Source organism: Mauremys reevesii, linkage group 2 (assembly GCF_016161935.1).
Source record: "Mauremys reevesii isolate NIE-2019 linkage group 2, ASM1616193v1, whole genome shotgun sequence".
Lineage (NCBI taxonomy): Eukaryota > Metazoa > Chordata > Testudines > Geoemydidae > Mauremys > Mauremys reevesii.
Window position 1 is genome coordinate 280,987,230 of NC_052624.1, and position 10,164 is coordinate 280,997,393.

General features: G+C 50.2%; 1 long non-coding RNA gene across 1 annotated transcript; it reads right to left on the bottom strand.

The window, feature by feature from the left end:
- Positions 1-7,089: 7,089 nt before the first annotated feature.
- Positions 7,090-9,927, bottom strand: LOC120399457. Its single transcript, XR_005595177.1, has 2 exons — positions 9,653-9,927; positions 7,090-7,628 (listed from the first exon to the last, which is right to left on the bottom strand). It is a non-coding gene; the product is annotated as an uncharacterized LOC120399457 (long non-coding RNA).
- Positions 9,928-10,164: the final 237 nt, after the last annotated feature.

Genomic DNA, 10,164 nt, shown 5'->3' on the forward strand with positions numbered 1-10,164 from the left:
TCCAAGCCTCCTCCACATTCAGATCCTTGAGTACTTCAGCCCTGTCCACTTTCCTAGCTAATTCCTTTTTCTTTTTTAAGTTTGTCCTTTGGACAAAGTTGCAGATCTATTTTTGTTTATCTTCCATTTAGTTTAAACTGAATTAGCTCATGATATTGCTCGAGCATGCAGGGGTGTAATCAGGAAGGCCAAGGCACAATTGGAGTTGCAGCAAGCAAGGGATGTGAAGGGTAACAAGAAGGCTTTCTACAGATAAGTTAGCAACAAGAAGAAGGTCAGGGAAAGTGTGGGACCTTTACTGAATGGGGAAGGCAACCTAGTGACAGATGATGTGGAAAAAGCTGAAGTACTCAATGCTTTTTTTTGCCTCGGTCCTAACAGACAAGGTCAGCTCCCAGACTGCTGCACTGGTCAGCACAGTATGTGGAGGAGGTGAGCAGCCCTCAGTGGTGAAAGAACAGGTTAAGGACTATTTAGAAAAGCTGGACATGCACAAGTCCATGGGGCCGGATCTAATGCATCCGACGGTGCTGAGGGAGCTGGCTGATATGATTGCAGAGCCATTGGCCATGATCTTTGAAAACTCGTGGCAATCGGAGGAGATCCCGGACGATTGGAAAAAGGCAAATAGAGTGCCCATCTTAAAAAAAGGGAAGAAGGAGAATCTGGGGAACTACAGACCGGTCAGCCTCACCTCAGTCCCTGGAAAAATCATGGAGCTGGTTCTCAAGGAATCCATTTTCAGGCATTGGAGGAGAGGAAGGTGATCAGTCAACATGGATTCACCAAGGGCAAGTCCTGCCTAACCAATCTGATTGTCTTCCTTGATGAGATAACTGTCTCTGTGGATCTGGGGAAAGCGGTGGACATGATATACCTTGACTTTAGCAAAGCTTTTGATATGGTCTCCCACAGTATTCTTGCCAGCAAGTTAAAGAAATATGGATTGGATGAATGGACTATAAGGTGGATAGAAAGCTGGCTTGATCGCCTGGCTGAACAGGTAGTGATCAACGGCTCAATGTCTAGATGGCAGCCGGTATCAAGTGGAGTGCCGATTTTGTTCAACATTTTCATTAATGATCTGGAAGATGGGATGGACTGCACCCTCAGCAAGTTCGCGGATGACACTATGCTGGGAGGAAGAGGTAAATATGCTGGAGGGTAGGGATAGGGTCCAGAGTGACCTAGACAAATTGGAGGATTGGGCCAAAAGAAATCTGATGAGGTTCAACAAGGACAAGTGCAGAGTCCTGCACTTAGGACAGAAGAATCCCATGCACTGCTACAGACTGAGGACCGACTGGCTAAGCGGCAGTTCTGCAGAAAAGGACCTGGGGATTACAGTGGACTAGAAGCTGGATATGAATCAACAGTGTGCCCTTGTTGTCAAGAAGGCTAATGGCATATTGGGCTGCATTAGTAGGAGCATTGCCAGCATATCGAGGGAAGTGATTATTCCCCTCTATTTGGCACTGGTGAGGCTGCATCTGGAGTATTGCATCCAGTTTTTGGGCCCCCACTACAGAAAGAATGTGGACAAATTAGAGAGAGTCCAGCAGAGGGCAACGAAAATGATTAGAGGTTCATGAGTTATGAGGAGAGGCTGAGGGAACTGGGCTTATTTAGTCTGCAAAAGAGAAGAATGAGGGGGGATTTGATAGCTGCTTTCAACTACCTGAAAGGGGGTTCCAAAAAGGATGGATCTAGATTGTTCTCAGTGGTAGCAGATGACAGAACAAGGAGCAATGGTCTCAAGTTGCAGTGGGGGCGGTCTAGGTTGGATATTAGGAAAAACTAGTTCACTTGGAGGGTGGTGAAGCACTGGAATGGATTACTAGGGAGGTGGTGGAATCTCCATCCTTACTGGTTTTTAAGGCCCAGCTTGACAAAGCCCTGGCTGGGATGATTTAGTTGGGGATTGGTCCTGCTTTGAGCAGGGGGTTGGACTAGATGACCTCCTGAGGTTTCTTCCAACTCTAATCTTTTATGATTCTATGATCACTTGAACCAAGACTGTCCCCACAACCAGTTCTATGAGATCCTCACTGCTCACCAATACCAAATTTAAAATGGCATCGCCTTTTGTTGGTTCAGCGACTGTTTGGTGAATAAATCTGCCAGCTATCACATCCAGGAAAATCTGGGCCCTACTATTATTAGTAGCAGTTGTGTGTTGTTGGAAAACTTTAACTTCCCAGATATAGATTGAAGGACAATTCTCAGTAGTATTTATTTCATTAAAAACATTAAAGAGGTCTCTATCCATATCCAAATCAGATCCTGGGGGTCTGTAGCACACCCCAAGCACTATCCCAGGAGAATCTCTACTAGCTTTCTTCCCCAAAGTGGTTTTGGCCCAAACAGACCATCTTATCCATTCCATTACTTCTAATTTCTTTACAGTCTACCACATCATTAATATACAATGCTACTCCACCACATTTACGTTTATTTCTGTCTTTCCTGAACAGCACATACCCTTCAATCTCTGTACTCCAGTCATGACTACTATTCCACCATGTTTCTGTTATCCCTATAATATCTGGTTTTACTTGCTGCACCAGTAGTTCTAGTTCCTCCATTTTGTTACCCATGCTCCTTGCATTGGTGTACAGACATCTTAGTTGTTTCTGCTTGGCTTTTCCCAGATTCCTCGCCTAATTAGGTACAGTCATTCTATTGGTAGTATTGCCTACCTGACTATTAGCTTCATAGGTATTGGCACTATCTTTCTTCCTAATGTCCATTCTCCTGCGAACTGCTGTTCCTTTCTCCATTGTTGTATCCTTTCTTACTTGATTTTCTTCCCTCTCAATGTTAAAATCAGGTCTTGAGATTACATGAGCACTTCCCAACAGTCTGCCCCGAGTTCCTAGTTTTAATCCATTGTGCAAGTCTTCATCCCCGAAGTCTATTTCCCTCCCTACTCAGATGGAGTCCATGCCATGAGAACAGTCCTGTCTCCGTGAATGCCTCCCAGTGGTCAAACACCCCAAAGCCCTCCTTATAGCACCACTGCCTGAGCCATCTGTTGATCATCACAATCTTGTCTTGCCTTCACTCTCCTTCTCTAGGGATGGGCAGAATCCCACTGAAGATCATCTGAACCTCCATTTCTTCAAGCATCTTCCCTAGCCTGGCATAGTCTCCCTGAATGCATTCCAGTGAAAATCTACCCGTATCACTTGTTCTCACGTGAAAGACAATCAATGGATTCTTTCCTGCTCCTATTAGGATCTTCTTCAAGCCTCATAGCCACATCCCATATCTTAGCTGCAATGCTGGGTTACAAAGGCTGCAGGGGAAATGCTTTAGCCTAGGAATAAACAGAATATAAACAAAAATCCCATAGAAACATCTCCACAGCTCTTAGATTTTGAGTTTAATTTGACTTGACGATGTCCCTTAAGCTTATTTAAACTTTCAGTTTTGGTCATTTCAAAGTATATACAGAATTTGTAGAGATTTAAGTTTGACAGGATGGAAGAAACTCCCTCCTAATTGGAACCAGCTTTATGCACAAGCAATGATGTTATGTTTCCACACACAGAATAAAACATGTCCTTTCAGTCTAAAAATACTTATTTTGAGATTAAGGGAAACAGATGCAAGAGAGAAGGTAATCATTGGAGATATACCAATCTCCTAGAACTGGAAGGGACCTTGAAAGGTCATTGAGTCCAGCCCCCTACCTTCACTAGCAGGACCAATTTTTTGCCCCAGATCCCTAAGTAGCCTCCTCAAGGATTGAACTCACAACCCTAGGTTTAGCAGGACAATGCTTAAACCACTGAGTTATTATCCCTCCCCAAGAAAAGTCATTACTCCTTGGGAGAGGACTGTTTGTGTGTGCATGTACACACCCATCTCTCTTTAGCAACCCTGAGAACAAAACAGCTGCTGAGCTCTACACACAAGGAGCATTTGAAGACATTTGAAGGTGCAGTGCATTATAGGCATTATAGTTTTCTGCACACCATGCTTTTCAGGGATGGGGGCTAAAAGAACTCAATTCCCTTTTCCACCACAGCCTGGCTGTGTGACCTCAGGAAAGTCACCTCGCCTCTCTGTGTGCCTGTTCCCCACCTGTAAAAATGGAGAGAACAGCACTTGGCTACCTCGCAGGGTGGTTGTGAGAGTCAATACATTTAAGATTATGAGGTGCTCAGATACTATGGTAACTATGGCTACATACGCAGGTAGACAGAAAGGGGCACAACTCAGACCAGACCAGCTGCCAGCTCCGTGAGCAGAACTGAATAGAGGACCCCACTGGAGCGGTTTGGATTCCTCTCACCCTTGTAAGGCCAGCTCAGCGTCTTATTCAGCACCGTAGCAAACCTATGGTTGGTTCCAAAAAGAGTTCCCTCAGGATTGAAACCCACTGGGAATCTACCAGTTGCTAGGGTACTTCTCCAAATAGCACATTGCCATGAAGAATGCACCAGCAAGTCCTTGCATTTAGCAGTGGGGCTCTGGCTGGAGGAGAAAGCTTGCGCTTTGCTTCACGACAATGCACAACATCAGGGAATACACTGAATGTTGGTACTAACCAAAGGGCTTAAAGCCAAGGCTTGTTCCAAGCAATTTCAGTGCTTTATAGTAGGAGACTATGTTAGATTGTCTGCCGAGCACTCCAGTATTAACATAAACAGCCCTATCCCCGTGTACGCTATAATTATCTCTGAGAAAACCCACAGATGTGGTGAGGCTATGCTGGGGTGAGTCATTTATTTACTTTTACAAACATCACTTTTCCATCCTTATTCAGGGATAGTCCTATCAATTCTGCATCAGTTTTTCAAGGCAAGTCTGATCATTGTCACAGGATCAACCTCGGACTGAGTGTGTGTGAACCAAGCCAGGATCAAATGCCTGTGACAGTTGGTGACGGGCAAGTTGCCTGGGTTTGGGGCTGGTTCTGGCAAACACCAAAGGACCTGATCTTGTGAGGTGCTGAACACCAGTCTTCCCTCTAATTTTTCCCACACATGTGCGGAATGAATTTTAGGTGCCCCAATATGGAGGTGACATGTGACACATAACAAAATTCATACTGCGGGGGTGGGGCCGAGGGGTTTGGAGTGTGAGAGGAGGCTTCAGGCTGGGGCAGAGGGTTGGGATGTAGGAGGGGGTGAGGGCTCTGGCTGGGGGGTGCAGGCTGCCCTGGGGCTGCGGCAGGGAGAGGACTCCCCCCAGCAGCACCTGGGTTGGGGGGAAAGGTACCTCTCCCCACCACAAAAGCTCCAGGGCTTAGGCCACAGAACAGACGCTTCTCCCCTGGCCCCAGGAGGTCCAGGGCTGGGCTGGGGCACCTCTCCCCCATCTGTGGCAGGTCCGGGGGGGCTGGGCTGGTGGAGGGGCACCTCTCCCCCATCTGTGGTAGGTCTGGGGGGGGCTGGTGGAGGGGCACCTCTCCCCCATCTGTGGTAGGTCCGGGGCTGGGCTGGGGGAGGGGCACCTCTCCCCTATCTGGGGCTGGTTGGGGGGGGGGCGGGGCTGCCTCTCCCTGGGCTGCGGCAGGTCCGTCTGCAGCCTGGGCCGCTAGTGATGGTCCGCTGCTTCGGTGGTCCCTCACCGGCCACCCAGAGGAGCAGCAGCAGCTGTGGGCTCCTTTCCGCCCCCACTTCCCCATCGCAGGTAGGCAGTCGGGGCTGCTGCCTGCTGGTGATGGCGGTGGAGAGAGGAGCCCTCGGCTAGCCAGCTGAGAGGAGTGAGTGGGCTGGGGGGGGGGGGCAGCGAAGTCCTGGGCCCGTGGGCCTAAAGGAGCCCGGGGGAGGGGCCGGAGAGGAGCCAGTGCTGTAGCAACTGGACTGCAGTGCAAGTGAAGTGGAGCGCTGGGCCGGGCCGGGCTGGGCCGGGCCGGAGGGGGTCACTGCTAAGCATGGGCCCAGCGCCATTATCAATCCGGTACTGTCCGGGCTGAGTCGGGGGAGGAGCGCCGTGCCAGGTCGGGGGCTGGGGGAGAGGCAGCCTGTGCGGTGCTTGATAGGCTGCTGTGCGGCCGTGCTGCTTAGAGGGAACTTAGCTGAGCACCCACAACCTCCACTGATTTCCATGGGAGTTGTAGACATTTGGGCCTGGTCTACACCTAAATCTTAGGTTGACGTCACTCAGGGGCAGGGCCACCCGGGTGGGGGGGGGGGGGGAAGTGGGGCAATGACCCCGGGCCCCACAGGGGCCCCCACGAGAATATAGTATTCTATAGTTTGCAACTTTTTTTTATGGACAGGGCCCCTGAAATTGCTTTGCCCCAGGCCCCCTGAATCCTCTGGGCAGCCATGCTCAGGGGTGTGAAAAACTAACACATCTGAGACCCGTAGTGAAATCAGTCTAAGCCCTGGTATAGACAGTACTAGGTCAACAGAAGAATTCTTCCATTGATTTAGCTATTGCATCCTGAGGAGGTGGATTAACAGTGGCAATGAAAACCCCCCTTCTGTTCCCATAGCAAGTGCCTACACTATGGTGCTTGCTGGAATTTCTGATCTATCCCTGGGGTGTCCAATCTAGTGGGAGGAGGCTCAGAGGTCAACACTTTAACTGAAAAAGCCTTTATTATTTCAAAGGCTGGTCAGCCCAATAGCACAAACATAACAATTTGCTATCTGCACTTATCACTGCAGCAAAAGTAGAACCAATCACATGTCCAGGTGCTCGGTATTCTTGGCTACCCATAAACCTTCTGAGCAAAAAAACCAAAAACCCTGTTATTGTTAGCCCTGTGCAGAGCACCCAGAGCTGGTTTTAACCAGATCTTGACTACTACTAGTGGCCCTTACTTCCTGGTTAGGACAATCAAAGGCCAAACAAATTCTGCCAGCAACTGCATTACATAGGCATCATTTATATTTCATCAGTTACAGCTGCAGCACCATAGCTATTCTGCTGTAGCATCGGCACTTGGTGCCTCCTAGGATCAGGACTTTGAAAAGTGACCTGAACTGCTTGAGTCTGCAAATGTGGGCTGGAAACCTCACTCAGAATAAGCTTTCAGAAAAGATTTACTGCTCTTCTAGGGCATGATCCTCAGCTGGTGTCAATCAGCATTGCTTGATTGACTTCAGTGGAAAACTGACTTCAGTGAATCTATGCCAATTGACACCAGCTGAGGATCATGCCCCTAGTGCTGGATAGGTTGGATTATCAAGAGGTCTGGCTCAAGCAACAAATGGTGGCTTCTGGCTGGATTTAAGATCGAGGAGAAGATGTTCTGATTTTTATCAGTCTGATCGTCACTGGGAATTTCAACATGTGGCCAAAAGTCTGGAATGAGGGATGTACAAGCAGGATGCATTTCTTTGTCATCTAAAAAGTTTTCTTTAAGTTTAGTTGCATGAATCAGGATTTCTGAGGTCAGGAATGCACAGGAGGGATGGGGAAGATGCCTCCAAATCTCAGAGGGAGGGCAGCGAAATGAGCAGTTCATACCCTGTAATCTGAGCCATTGTGTTTCCCCACGCAGAACAGCAACAATGACAGCACAATCTATCCTCTGAACTGGTGGGACCCCCTCTAAATGGTGAGAGGGGAGTTTGTTGTCCAGGCCTGTTCAGCCCTCCACCTGTCTGTTGAATTCACCACTGATTAACTCTGTTTGCAGTGTTCTTGTAGCAGAGTACGTCCTGGGATATTAGAGAGAGGAGATGGGTAAGGTAATATCTTTCACTGGACCAACTTCTGTGGGTGAGAGACACAGGTTTTTGAGACAGGTGCTGGAACTAGGAATGCTGCTGCACTTGAAGTGGTTTCTATCTGATATGGGGTTTACAGTTTGGTTCACTGGCACTCAGCACTCCCACTATAAAAAACTGTTCCTGCACCCCTGGGTTCTGAGCTACACAGAGTTCTTCTTCAGGTCTGGGGAAGGTACTAAATACAAGGTGGAACAGATTGTTTAGTATAAGTAGTTAAGACATATTCCTAGAGATCATTGAAGGTGAAGTGGCCCTTAACATCTCTCCAGTCATAGGACAAAAGAAAGGGGAGTGGGTTACGGATTGTTATAACAAACCATAACTCTAGTTTATTTATTAAGCCCATGATTTTTAGCGTCTAGAAAGGCTGAATTTAAACTCTCAGGCTCACCTTTGGAAGGTGGTATGCAAGTTTCCTTTGAGGATGAGGACTGAGTAGTCCACTCTGGAGTGATTGTTTTGAGATAAGTGTTTGCCCACAGGTGACATGGCATTCTTGTCTTTTATCATTTTTCTGCATGAGTTCATTTGGAGCACAGAAGCAACCTGACAGATTAGTTGACATTTTCAAAACTGGCATATGGTTTTTGGAGGCCAGTTTGAGACACCTGAAAGGGGCCTAATTTTCAAAAAGTGTTGGCCCTTCTGAGAATCTGACCCCTTTCAGGTATCTCAAGTTGGCACCCAAAAATTGAGGCTAAAACAACAAATTTACATGTGAAAATCTTAACCATTGATCACTGCACTCAATAACCAATATGGAATAAATGAAACCACTCCTGTCATCTACAGATTATGGAATTTCATATGGTACATGGCACATCCAGGCCAGTAAGAGATTTTTTTTTAAATGGATGAGCAGCCAGAAGGATTTCTTGCATATGACCTTTCAGAATCCTGAAGTGCTTGTCCCCAAAATTTCACAGAGTAGCAGCTACTTTGCCCACCACTGAAATGCAGCCTTTTCTGGGTGGAAACATACTCATCTTTTAACAGCTCACAGCAGTCTAGGACAGGCCATGAAGAACATTCTATTAGGAGTGGGGAATTTAGGGAGGTGAAATGTAATTAGCTAGTTGGGATTTGGCCAGGCAAGGAGAGATACCAGAAGTGCCCTGAGATCTGCAATGATCATATGTGATCAGGACCTTCTTGATTTCTCTCTTTCAAAATATGGTTTGGAAGCCGGTAGGGTGACAGCAGAACGAGTAGGGTGACTATATTTCCCAAAGGGAAAATGGGATACCCTGCGGGACGTGCCTGAGCCCACCTCCCCCTCCCCCACATGGGGTTCACCCAAAGCACCTGGTGCTGCTGCTCACCTGAGCCCCTCCCATTCCACACAGGACTGGCCCTCTCCCTCCCCCGATACAGGGCTGGACCGAGCTGCCTGGCATCGCTGCTGGGCCGAGCCCCAACATCTGGCACCACCCCGAGCAAGAACCAACGGGACAACTGCCCAGTGCCCTGATTTGCCAAACGCGTCAGGACACCCGGGACAGGGCTTAAAAAGGGGACTGTCCTGGCCCGAACCGGCTGTAGGGTCACCCTAAGGAGGAGGCAGCAGGAGCCTCAATCAGAAACGTTTCAGTCAAAGCCAACAGAAACCCGCCCCGCGCCCCCCTGGACACCTCCCTCCTCCATGGCCCAAGCCCCCATCTGCCCAGGTTGTTCCCCGGGATCCGGGCCCCACCAGCGGTGCCGGCATCGATCCGAGCCTGGGGAGCGCAGGGGGGTGCTGGCTGCCCGCGGAGAAAGGGATCCGCGGGGGGATTTGCAAGCCGAGCCGCCGGGTCCGCCGCCCCCCTCCCCCGGCTCCGGGTGAGGGAAGCCGCTGGCCGGGCTCCCCCCGGGAGCGCGGCGCCCGCGTGAATCAGCGCCGGGGGTGGGAACGGGGGCAGGAGGAGGAGAGGGGGAGGCAGCCGCGGGGGTGGCGGGTGGATCTGACTCACGCTGCAGCGCGGGCATTTGCAGCAGGCAGGGCCCGGGGCGCCCCCGCTGCACCGAGCCGCTCGTCGCGCCCGGCAATGAAGCCCCGCACCGGCGGACCCGCCGATTACGCGCTCCTGGGCCGCTCGGGGAAAATGAGTGTGAAGCCCTGGGCGGGGCCAACGTGCCCCCCCCACGCGAGACGCTGCCCACGGCCCCCGAGGGGTGGCGGCGGGGAAGGGCTGCAGGCGGGGGCGTCCCCCCCCGCGGGCTCTGGGCCAGCTCCGACGCCCGGTGGAGTCAATGGGCGTTTTACCGGGGGCTTCCGTGGCCTGGGATTTAACCCTTGCCCGCCCGCCCGCGCTGCGGTTGGAAACGTGCCTCCCGTGAGAGCCGGGTGAGCAGAGCAAGGCGGGATTAGGCCGAGCTCCCCCCGGGCAGGAAATGAGACGTGAATGCACCGGGCATCTGAGTCTGCCTCCAGCATTGCGCCCATCGCTCTTTAAAAAAAAAAAATCCCGTCTGGATCATTCCT